Source organism: Mus musculus, chromosome 3, assembly GCF_000001635.26.
Source record: "Mus musculus strain C57BL/6J chromosome 3, GRCm38.p6 C57BL/6J".
Classification (NCBI taxonomy): domain Eukaryota; kingdom Metazoa; phylum Chordata; class Mammalia; order Rodentia; family Muridae; genus Mus; species Mus musculus.
In genome coordinates, this window is record NC_000069.6 from 122,228,062 (window position 1) to 122,240,949 (window position 12,888).

Sequence of the window (12,888 nt, forward strand, 5' to 3'; positions counted from 1 at the left end):
ATGTCTATTGCTCTTCCTCCTCCTCAAAAGAAGGAGGAGGAAGGAGAGGAGGAGGAGGAGGCAGTCGGCAGTGGTGGTGCACGCTTTTAATCCCAGCACTTGGGAGGCAGAGGCAGGTGGACTTCTGAGCTCAAGGCCAGTCTGGTCTACAGAGTAAGTTCCAGGACAGCCAAGGCTATACAGAGAAACCCTGTCTAGAAAAACCAAAAGAAGAAAAAGAGGAAGAAGAGGAGGAAGAGGAAGAGGAAGAGGAGGAGGAGGAAGAGGAAGAAGAGAAAGAGAAACTCCAAATGGGTCAAAGACTTCAGTGTAAGCCCTAATGCTGCTAGAAGACAACAGGAGAGCTGTAGGAGATAGCAGTGTAGGAACAGGATAGCTTTCTGAACAGGACTGCATTCACTCAGCAACTAAGACCAATAGCTGACAAGAGCAGCCTCATAAAACTAAAAGGCTTCTGTACACAAAGAAGACAGTCAATCGAGTGAAGAGAAGTCCAGAGTGGGAAAGAATGTTTGCAGCTGTATATTTGATAGAAGATTAATATCTCTGTGGACAAATATCTCAAAGAATAAAGAATCAAGAAAACAACCCACTTTTTTAAAAAATGGGCTCATGTCTGTCTTAGTCAGGGTTTCATCACCAAGGAAGTCAGGACTGGAACTCAAGCAGGTCAGGAAGCAGGAGCTGATGCAGAGGCCATGGAGGGATGTTCTTTACTGGCTTGCCTCACCTGGCTTGCTCAGCCTGCTTTCTTATAGAACCAAGACTACCAGCCCAGAGATGATCCCACCCACAAGGGGCCTTTCCCCCTTGATCACTAATTGAGAAAATGCCTTACAGTTGGATCTCATGGAGGCATTTCCTCAACTGAAGCTCCTTTCTCTGTGATAACTCCAGCTGTGTCAAGTTGACACAAAACTAGCCAGTACAATTGACCCCTTGTCAACTTGACACACAAAAACATCACTAGTAAGCCTCAACCCTTACAATCTTATTCATCCCCAAGATCTAAATAACTTTAAAAGTCTCACAGTCTTTACATATTCTTAAATTTTCAATCTCTTTAAAATATCCATCTCTTTTAAAATTCAAAGTCTTTTTACAATTAAAAGTCTCAGCTGTGGGCTCCACTAAAACAGTTTCTTCCTTCAAGAGGGAAAATATCAGGGCACAGTCACAATCAAAAGCAAAAGTCAATCTCCAACCGTCCAATGTCTGGGATCCAACTCACGATCTTCTGGGCTCCTCCAAGGGCTTGGGTCACTTCTCCAGCCAGGCCCTTTGTAGCACACGCGTCATCCTCTAGGATCCAGATACCTGTACTCCACTGCTGCTGCTGCTCTTGGTGGTCATCTCATGGTACTGGCATCTCCAAAACGCTGCATGACCCCTTCAGTCCTGGGCCTTCAATTGCAACTGAGGCTGCACCTTCACCAATGGCCTTCCATGGCCTCTCACAGTGCCGAGCCTCAGCTGCTTTGTGTGACCCCTTCATGCCTTCAAAACCAGTACCACCTGGGTGACCCTTACATATTACCAAGTCCCGCTGCAGCAAGAGTACAACCTTGGCCATCTCTGGAACACAGCCTCTTTGTGCTTTCAGAAAACACTTCCCAGAAGATGTCACCTCAATGATGGACATTATTAATCTTAATCTTCTTAATCACCGCTAATTTCTTAGCTCCAGCTAACCAGCATCAATAGTCCCAGTAATGCAAAGTTTTTGCTTTGGTAGTTCTGGTATCTTGTTAATCCCAGCTGATTCTTCAGCCCCAGCTAACCAGAACTACAGAATCTTCACAATCAAAACAGCAATGGCCCTGAAAAGAGTCTTTAATTTTCCCTTTGAAATTTCACAAACCAGACCTCCATCTTCTGCAGTGTTCTCAACATTATCTTCGAAGCTCCTACACAACATCCGACAGAGCTCTTTTTTTTTTTTTTTTTTTTTGTGGGTGCAGCGAACTTTATTGATGGTATTCAAGAGAGTAGGGAGGGCTCCCTAGGCCCCTCCTGTTATTATGGGGGTCTGGAATGGAAATTGTGAGGGAGATGCTCAGTGTTGGGGGCCGAGTTGGGATAGGGCCTCTCTCTTGCTCAGTGTCCTTGCTGGGGTGGGTGGTCCAGGGTTTCTTACTCCTTGGAGGCCATGTAGGCCATGAGGTCCACCACCCTGTTGCTGTAGCCGTATTCATTGTCATACCAGGAAATGAGCTTGACAAAGTTGTCATTGAGAGCAATGCCAGCCCCGGCATCGAAGGTGGAAGAGTGGGAGTTGCTGTTGAAGTCGCAGGAGACAACCTGGTCCTCAGTGTAGCCCAAGATGCCCTTCAGTGGGCCCTCAGATGCCTGCTTCACCACCTTCTTGATGTCATCATACTTGGCAGGTTTCTCCAGGCGGCACGTCAGATCCACGATGGACACATTGGGGGTAGGAACACGGAAGGCCATGCCAGTGAGCTTCCCGTTCAGCTCTGGGATGACCTTGCCCACAGCCTTGGCAGCACCAGTGGATGCAGGGATGATGTTCTGGGCAGCCCCACGACCATCACGCCACAGCTTTCCAGAGGGGCCATCCACAGTCTTCTGGGTGGCAGTGATGGCATGGACTGTGGTCATGAGCCCTTCCACAATGCCAAAGTTGTCATGGATGACCTTGGCCAGGGGGGCTAAGCAGTTGGTGGTGCAGGATGCATTGCTGACAATCTTGAGTGATTTGTCATATTTCTCGTGGTTCACACCCATCACAAACATGGGGGCATCGGCAGAAGGGGCGGAGATGATGACCCTTTTGGCTCCACCCTTCAAGTGGGCCCCGGCCTTCTCCATGGTGGTGAAGACACCAGTAGACTCCACGACATACTCAGCACCGGCCTCACCCCATTTGATGTTAGTGGGGTCTCGCTCCTGGAAGATGGTGATGGGCTTCCCGTTGATGACAAGCTTCCCATTCTCGGCCTTGACTGTGCCGTTGAATTTGCCGTGAGTGGAGTCATACTGGAACATGTAGACCATGTAGTTGAGGTCAATGAAGGGGTCGTTGATGGCAACAATCTCCACTTTGCCACTGCAGATGGCAGCCCTGGTGACCAGGCGCCCAATACGGCCAAATCCGTTCACACCGACCTTCACCATTTTGTCTACGGGACGAGGCTGGCACTGCACAAGAAGATGCAGCTGTCTCTGGAACAGGGAGGAGCAGAGAGCCCCGACAGAGCTCTTAACAACAGATGGATCTTCAAGCCCAAAGTTCCAAAGTCCTTCCACAGTCCTCCCCAAAACATGGTCAGGTTGTCACAGGAATACCCCACTCTGCTGGTACCAATTTGTCTTAGTCAGGGTTTCTATTCCTGCACAAACATCATGACCAAGAAGCAAGTTGGAGAGGAAAGGGTTTATTCAGCTTACAGTTCCATATTGCTGTTCATCACCAAGGAAGTCAGGACTGGAACTCAAGCAGGTCAGGAAGCAGGAGCTGATGCAGAGGCCATGCAGGGATGTTCTTTACTGGCTTGCCTCACCTGGCTTGCTCAGCCTGCTTTCTTTTTTCTTTTTTTTTTTTTTAATTAGGTATTTTCCTCGTTTACATTTTCAATGCTATCCCAAAGGTCCCCCATACCCACCCACCCCCAATCCCCTACCCACCCACTGCCCCTTTTTGGCCCTGGCATTCCCCTGTACTGGGGCATATAAAGTTTGCAAGTCCAATAGGCCTCTCTTTGCAGTGATGACCGACTAGGCCATCTTTTGATACATATGCAGCTAAAGACAAGAGCTCCCGGGTACTGGTTAGTTCATATTGTTGTTCCACCTATAGGGTTGCAGTTCCCTTTAGCTCCTTGGGTAATTTCTCTAGCTCCTCCATTAGGGGCCGTGTGACCCATCCAATAGCTGACTGTGATCATCCACTTCTGTGTTTGCTAGGCCCCGGCATAGTCTCACAAGAGAGAGCTATAGCTGGGTCCTTTCAGCAAAATCTTGCTAGTGTATGCAATGGTGTCAGCATTTGGAAGCTGATTATGGGATGGATCCCTGCATATGGCAATCACTAGATGGTCCATCCTTTCGTCACAGCTCCAAATTTTGTCTCTGTAACTCCTTCTATGGGTGTTTTGTTCCCATTTCTAAGAAAGGGTAAAGTGTCCACACTTTGGTCTTCGTTCTTCTTGAATTTCATGCGTTTGGCAAGTTGTATCTTATATCTTGGGTATCCTAAGTTTCTGAGCTAATATCCACTTATCAGTGAGTACATATTGTGCGAGTTCCTTTGTGATTGGGTTACTTCACTCAGGATGATACCCTCCAGGTTCATCCATTTGCCTAGGAATTTCATAAATTCATTTTTTTAATAGCTGAGTAGTATTCCATTGTGTAAATGTACCACATTTTCTGTATCCATTCCTCTGTTGAGAGGCATCTGGGCTCTTTCCAGCTTCTGGCTATTATAAACAACAGCCTGCTTTCTTATAGAACCAAGACTACCAGCCCAGAGATGGTCCCACCCACAAGGGGCCTTTCCCCCTTGATCACTAATTGAGAAAATGCCTTACAGTTGGATCTCATGGAGGCATTTCTTCAACTGAAGCTCCTTTCTCTGTGATAACTCCAGCTGTGTCAAGTTGACACAAAACTAGCCAGTACAATGTCTTAGTCAGGGTTTCTTTTTTTTTTTTTTTTTTAAAGATTTATTTATTATTATATGTAAGTACACTGTAGCTGTCTTCAGACACACCAGAAGAGGGAGTCAGATCTTGTTACGGATGGTTGTGAGCCACCATGTGGTTGCTGGGATTTGAACTCTGGACCTTCGGAAGAGCAGTCGGGTGCTCTTACCCACTGAGCCATCTCACCAGCCCCTTAGTCAGGGTTTCTATTCCTGCACAAACATCATGACCAAGAAGCAAGTTGGGGAGGAAAGGGTTTATTTGGCTTACACTTCCATACTGCTGTTCATCACCAAGGAAGTCAGGACTGGAACTCAAGCAGGTCAGAAAGCAGGAGCTGATGCAGAGGCCATGGAGGGATGTGCTTTACTGGCTTGCTTGCTTGCTTGCTTGCTTCCCCTGGCTTGCTCAGCCTGCTCTCTTATAGAACCCAAGACTACCAGCCCAGAGATGGTCCCACCCATAAGGGGCTTTTTCCCCTTGATCACTAATTGAGAAAATGCCTTACAGCTGGATCTCATGGAGTCATTTCCTCACCTGAATCTCCTTTCTCTGTGATAACTCCATCTGTGTCAAGTTGACACAAAACTAGCCAGTACAGCTAATGACCTAAATAGTCAAAAGAAGAAGTAAAAATGACCAAGAAAATGGCCATAAAAAGTTGTTCATCACCCTTAGAAATGAGGGAAATGCAAGTTAAAACAACTTTGAGATTTCATCTCGCCCCAGTTGTTATGGCTTAGGATCAAGAAACCAACTGCCAACAGATGCTGGTGAGACATGGGGAAAGGGAGGCCCCAGTTCCTGCTGGTGGCAAGGCAGACTGGAATCCACTCTGCATTCGAGGCCATCTTGGAAATCAGCATGGGGAATTCTCAAAAAGCCCAAGGTTTATCTACTGTATTATCCAGCTAAACTGTTCTTTAGCATAAGCTCAAAGGACTCAATATTTGACTCCACATGTACTTGCCTACCATATTCATTGGGTTTATTGAAAATAGAGACAGGATAGAAGCTGCCTCAACGGTCTTCAGCCAACTAAAGTATAACGAAACACAATTCATTCACACAACGGTATCATTTCCAGCTGCAAAGAACATGAATTTGTGAAACTTACAGATAAATGGATGGAGCTAGAAAATATACTCAGCGTTGAATGGAACTGAGAAAGACAAACGCCAGGTGTTCTCTTCTGTCTATGGACCCCAGTTCTGAATCCATGAATGTGAGTCTAAAACCTGAAGTAACCCTAAGAGCCAGGAAATGAGAAGGAACCATGGGAGAGGCAGAGAGAAGAAGGCTTCTTTCCCGTTCTTACCGTGCTTACGTCTTCTCCCACACTCTCGACTATCCCAACACCTTCATGGCCCACAATGATGGGGCAAAACTGAGAAAAGTATTCTGTGTCCACACTTTTTATATCGGTACCACAGATTCCTGTGGCCACAGTCTGTGTGGAGAGCACAGATGACAGAGGTTAGCCTGTTGTGAAGGCTTCAGACCTGCTGCTCTCTGAAGGTTCCCAGCACACTCACCCCTACTCAGCTCTCACCATCGGCAACCATAATAGTTATTTGTGTAAGGGAACACAGTGTTCTTCCTTAACTCCCTATTTTAGCTAAAATTTTAGTTTATTTATCAAAGACACTTAGAGTTTTGTTAATAGTTCCACTTCATTGAAAGTCCTAACTCTGTTGTGCTTGTGACATGATGATCAAACGGCCATTGAAACCTTAGAAATGCACCAACAAGTCTGGTCTGTGTTTATTCTTCTCGCTGATTCAGTGACCCCAGCTGACTTTGTCCTGTTATCTACAGAAGGCAGGTTTTCTACCTTCATCTATCATAATCACCTGACTAATGATGGCCACCAGCACCACCCCCACGCAGCTTCTCCACTGCTTACCATAATTTACCCGGCTCTGTATTTTGGATCAAATGCACAGGTGAGAGAGTCAGGCTGTAGCTTGTCAGATAATGGCTGGGTGTCTTTGAGTCTAAAACTGCTTGTAAGAATTGTGACATTGTTGGGGTGTAGTCTGTGGGGATTGCTAAATGCCATACTCCTCACCCAGTAGAGAATAGATACCACAGAAGGTTCAGGAAAAGAGGGTATGGATTGTATAGGTAAGGGAACTTAGAAATAGCTATCTCTCTGTAGTCCACCAGTAAACAATACACACTCCCTACCACTATAATGAAAATAATCTAATGACCTTGAGCCACAAATCAGATGAACTGCATTCTAGCTTGCTGGGAGCCAGTTAGAATCATCTGGGAATAGGTGCCACGCCTTGCCAATCAACTCATAATTTGAGATGAGATGTAGTTAGCATTTCCCAAGCTCCCTAGTAATTTCAAGCATGTAACCAAATTTAAAAACAAAACAAAACATCGAACTAAGTTTTCTTGTTCTACTTAGCAGTGTAAAAATGGATTCATCCTCCTGAACATTTTCTAGGCAAAAGAATATGTAGTTTTAATTTTGAATAGGGAATTCTGGAAAGGATATACAGTGAATGGCTTTTGTTTTGAAGTAGAAATGTTGAATTTGTTTTTACCTTTATTCGAACCTCCTTCGCTTTGGTGAGGCCACTTCCATCTCCTCAATGGCAGTGGGGCTCCAGGCTTCCAGAGCACAGCAGCTTTGCATCTGATCACCTGGGATAGCAGATGAAGAGGGAATGAGTTTAGAAAGACTCTTACATTCATCATTACTAGAATGTACTTAATTCATCTATACTCAATAGGAAAAAAATGAAAAAGTCTCAATATATGCTGAAGGTAGTGGCTTCCACCCCACTATAATTTTTTGTTACGCTTTCAGCTTCTATATTCAATCCAGTCTGACAAGTGTCACTTATATTTATAGGAAAGCACACATATAAAGGGATGGATAGCTTTCTATATCTTCTGAAATGGTCTTGTAATGTAGGCCAGTCTGCCCTTGAACTTGTGATCCTCCTGCCTCCACATCCCTGGGCTGCCATTATAGGCACATGCCACCAGTCCTGGCTGGAAGCCATGCATTTGCCATTATTATGAATGAAACAGACCACTAATTTCCATAGTTGTGATATCATCATGCATGTGTCAGCCTCATCTTGCTAGAGGGTCCTGAGGAAGGGTGTTTGGGAGCAGTGGAAGAAGGACTCAGTCAGTGATGGATGCAAGGTGACAGCACTGTGACCTCCCAGGCAGACCAAAGCCCAGACTTTTATTTGCATAAACTACTTCCTCAGAAATTGTGCATCAGTTTAATTATTTACCCCAGCTTCCCTTCTGATCATTCCATGAACCAGCATTTTATGACCTTCACCCATGACCCTTAAAGATACAGAGCACATTTGAGGCAAATGAACCAGACAGCATTTTGTTTTGTTTTTTTTTTTAACATCCTATTCGGTTTGCTAGGCATAGCACTTGTGGTTGCCAAGTCTAGACACAGAGGCTATTTTTATGTGAGAAAATTAGCTTTAAGTATAATACTTTTTCTAATTTTTTTTTTTTTGCAATTTAGCTAGCTTTTGTTTGTGCTGATGCAAACAGCACTGAAGCTACTTTTTATAATTTTTAGCTCCCTTAACATATTCTTTTAATCTTTGCTTTTTTTCTTCTTTATCTCAACAACTCCAAGGCTTATTATTAGAAAGTATTAAGTGAGCCCAGAAAGCAGGGGCATCATTAAGCCTTCATCTTTTGTTCCTGATACCAGGTTTTTACCTCTATTGACCAAATCCTGTCTCCTTCCTTACTATCTTTCTGACTAAACTGACTCATTAGTGCAGCTGCCTCTATCCTTTCAGGTCCGTGAAGCCCCTCATACAATTCATATTGGATCCTTATATTTTGCATAGTTGAGGAATCCTATAGAACAGTATAATCTTATGCTAATTTGTATATTCTTGAACTCATATTTTCAGAGATCTTTCTCGTAGCCTTAAGGGCTGTCCTGAAGGTCACAGACACTACTGCTGCAGAACATGAGACACGTAATCACTTTCCAGAATCGTGCTGTCTCTGATGATCAAGGAGTTGCTATCCTTGATAGGGAGAACATCCCCCAAAGGAGGAACATGAAGTAAAATATGATTATTATTATGCAAACAAGCCTTGTGCTTATAGCGACCATCAGCACTGAGGAGACCCAGGTCCTGCTGGCTCTGCCACAGGTGCAGGAACCATGTCACACTGTCCCTTCTGCAGCCATGCTGGACCCAGTAATATTACAGTGTAGGGTCATTTGTGATCCGAGATATGAGGGATCTGGGAGTGAAGCAGTGAGCTGTGGAGTGAAGAGTGAAGAGCATCAGATGGAGGTGAACATAGATGCTCCTCATTGCAGAATGGTGTTGGAGAGGTAACAGATGGCAAAGTATGCCTTATGGGTTCTGATATCAGCCCATCATCACCATCTTATAAACTGCCTTCTATTTGTAATGCATTTAGTCACCACTTTTATGTAGATGACTTGCACAAACTTGCACTGTATTTATGGGACAGATTTCTCCCAAAGATTTAGACAAATATTTATATGCTGTTTGAATGTCTTCCACGTACTGCAAAGTCAATATGTTAATATACAAACAAACCATTTTTTTTCTCATCTGTACTTTTAGAGAACACAGTACACAATTTGCTAACCCCTCATAACCTGATCTTTCCTCTACCACATTCAAAGCAGTATTACCAATTATGGTGAAGCCATGATGCGTGCTACCTATAGGCTTAGATTTTTCAAAACTTACTTTAATAAGGGTTCTCAAACACTTTGACACCCTGCCCCTTCTAGCTCACAGTCTAAAGGTAGGGGAGAAAAGATGGTAAATAGGACAAGGGGATATGGTTTAGTAGTTCTTTGGGGTGATTTTAATCTGTTTGTCAGGATACCAGCAGCACAGTTCAGTAATGCCAGGATACCAACAGTCCAGTTTAAAAGTGTCACCAAACACAAATCAGCAATGATGGCACAATCCAGCAGAAACTGCTAAGCTTCTGCCAAATTGGCACGAGTCAACAGAGTGAACAGGACCAGTTGGAACATCAGGAGTTCTCTTCTGTGCCTTTCTCAACAAAATGAAGATCAACGAAGATGCCAAGCCTTGTGCTTATAGCGACCATCAGCACTGAGGAGACCCATGTCCTCATGAACAGTTGCACAGCTAGTTATGTAAGCAACCTATCACTGTCTATTGAGTCCTACTTATACTCTCTTTTAATATCATATGTCCTCCCACAGGTCTTGCCTCATCAAAACACCACATGAATAAGCATCACATGACACAACCAGAAACTTTCACTTCATAGAACAGTGCAAATAGATCTATATTCATCAACTTACACAAAACTCAAGTCCAAGTGGATCAAAGACCTCAATGTGAAACCACTTACACTAAATCAAATAGAAGAGAAAGTAGGGGAATATCCTTGAACACACTGGCACAGGAGACAACTTCCCGAACAGGACACCAACAGCTCAGGCATTAAGATCAACAATATAAAGAACTCAAGAAATTAGACACCAATAAACCAAATAACCCATTTAGACATAGTATACAGAGCTAAACAGAGAATTCTCAATGGAGGAATCTCTAATCACCGAAAGCACTTAAAGAAATGTTCAGTATCCTTAGTCATCAGAGAATTACTAATCAAAATGACTCTAAGAGTCTACTTATACCCTTCAGAATGGCTAAGATAAACTCAATAGATACCACATGCTGGCAAGGATGTGGAGCAAGGGGAAAACTCCTGCATTGCTGGTGGGAGTGCAAACTTGTAAAACAACTCTGGAAATCAATTTTGCAGTTTCTCAGAAAATTGGGAATAGCCCTACCTCAAGACCTCAAGCTATACCACTCCTGGGCATATACCCAAGAGATGCTCCACCATACCCAAGGACACTTGCTCAACTTTGTTTAGAGCAGTTTTATTTACAATCCAGATGTCCTTCAACCAAAAAATAAATTTTTAAAATCATGGTTCATTTACATATTGGAAAATGACACAGCTACTAAAAACAAGAACATCATGAAATTTCAAGGCAAATGGATGGAACTAGAAAAATATTATCCTGAGTGAGGTAACCCAGACCCAGAGGGACATGCATGGTATGTACTCACATATAAGTAGATATTAACCATAAAGTACAGGATACTCATGCTACAATCCACTGACTCAAAGAAGCTAAATAAGTAGGAAGGACCAAGGGAGGAAGCTTGAACCTCACTCAGAAGGGGAAATAAAACAGTCATTGGAGGTGGGTGGAGGGGATGAGGAGGAGGGGAATCAGGTGTAGGGAGAGAGCTGTGGAGAGAGGGCAGGGCAAGTGAATGGAAATTGGTGAAGAGGGCAAGGTTATTATGAACCAGAGACCTGGGGTTGGGGAGGCTCCAGAGAGTCTATGATGGTGACTCCAACTGAGACTCCTAGCAGTGGGAAATGGCCATCTCCTGTAGCCAGGCTGAACTCACAGTCTAGGGATAAGGATGAAACCCATCCACAAAACTTTTGACCCGAAATATGTCTTGCCTATAAGAAGTGCAGGGACAAAGATGGAGCAGAGACTGAGGGAAGGCCTACCAATGGCTAGCCCAAATTGAGAGCCCATGGGCAAGAATCAATCCCTATTAATTAATTAATGGTGCTCTGTTATGCTTGCAGACAGGAGCTTAACATAACTGTCCTCTGAGAGGCTCTACCCAGTAGCTGATGAGAAAAGATACAGAGACTCACAGGCAAACATTAGATGGATCTGAGCCTTGTGGAAGAGCTGGGGGAAGGATTGAGGTACCTGGAATAGATAAGAACTCCACAAGAAGACCAACAGAGTCAACCCTTGGGGGCTCCCAGAGACTGAACCATCAACTGAAGAGCATACATGGTCTGGACCTAGGCCCCATGCACATATGTAGCAGATGTGCAGCTTAGTCTTCAAACAGGTCCCCTAACAAATGGAGCGGGGCTTACCTGGACTCTGTTGCCTGCCTGTGGATCCTGTTCCCCTAAGTGGGCCGTCTTGTCTGGCCTCACTGGGACTTCATGTGCCTAGTCCTGCAGTGGCTTGAGATGTCAGGGTGAGTTGGTAACCAGGGCAGACCTCCCCCTTCTCAGAATGAAGGGAATGGGGCATTGGGGAAGGGTCATGTGAGGGGCGTGCCAGGAGGAAAGAGTCTGCAATCGGGATGTAAAGTGAATAAATGAATGAATTAATGGGTAAAAGGGCTGGAATTGAAGCTTTCTGTCAAATAATTATTAACATTATTCAAGTCAGTTATTCACCAGTTTCTTTGAAATCCCAGTAAATGTGTACTTTCTTGTTGCTTTTAGGACGTTCCTATGAACCTATATGGTAGGTTGACTCAGGGGGAGAGCTCTGACCCATGCCCTCTGCACAGATGTAACAGTTGTGTAGCTTGGACCGTCTCTGACTCTGTTGCCTGCCTTTGGGACCCCTTTCCCCTAGTGGGCTGACTAGCTTAGCCTCAATAGGAGAAGATGCACCTAGTCTTACTGCAACTTGATATGCCAAGGCTGGTTGCCAACCAGGAGAGGCTTCAACTTTTCTGAAGAGAAAGGAAGAAGGACTGGAAGTTGGGTGGGGGGGATGGAAGGGGAGGAGGGAGGGGAAACTGCAGCTGGGATGTACAGTACCGTGGGGATTTGGGGGTGCAGGCCACTCCACTGTTCTGAGCTAACGATAGGGCTGATGCAGAAGGGGCAGCAGTCGGTTCGCCTCAGAGAGGGGTGAATCTAAGAGGCCAAGATAATGCTTAGGCGATGGCAAAGATTTAGAACAGAACAGCCGTTCTGGTGGTAAGCAGGTATTTTAGGAGCATGCCATGCAATTGAATACAACAAGCAAGACTGTTAGTAGTACTGTAATTCTACTGAGAATGTAGAAAAATCGTTGGGGCAGCTTTGCCCTTATTAGAGAAAGAGAGCAGGTGAGAATGCCATCTAAAGATCCTTAGCAGGCTTTGCTAGGTTTCAACAAGACGGCTGATTTTGCTGTCACCATTGTTGTCACTTGTCTGGCTCAGGAGTTGAAGGAGCCTTTCACCAGCCAATTTACGTTCAGAAGTCAGTCACTGAGTTTCTATTACTGTGTCCTCGTGAGGAAGAGAGAGTCAGGGAGGAAGACTTTTCCGCATGATGCTAACACAAGTACTATTTAGTATTGTGAAACTTCGTTGTGTGGCTGCCTGGACACTGTACCAGAACC

The 12,888-nt window shown here is 44.6% G+C and overlaps 1 long non-coding RNA gene and 1 pseudogene across 5 annotated transcripts in view; both read right to left on the bottom strand.

The window, feature by feature from the left end:
* The window catches only part of Gm46822, a 48,101-nt gene that overhangs the window by 30,656 nt on the left and 4,557 nt on the right, over nt 1–12,888 (bottom strand). For 3 of the 5 annotated variants that reach the window (XR_001783970.1, XR_001783969.2, XR_001783968.2), the window contains one exon: nt 7,226–7,325. This is a non-coding gene — a long non-coding RNA (predicted gene, 46822). Of the gene's footprint in view, nt 1–5,260; nt 6,115–7,225; nt 7,326–11,633; nt 11,666–12,888 lie in introns of those variants that run through there. The other 2 variants (XR_001783971.2, XR_001783972.1) reach the window with 2 other exon arrangements.
* Nucleotides 2,134–3,147, bottom strand: Gm4609 (annotated as a pseudogene).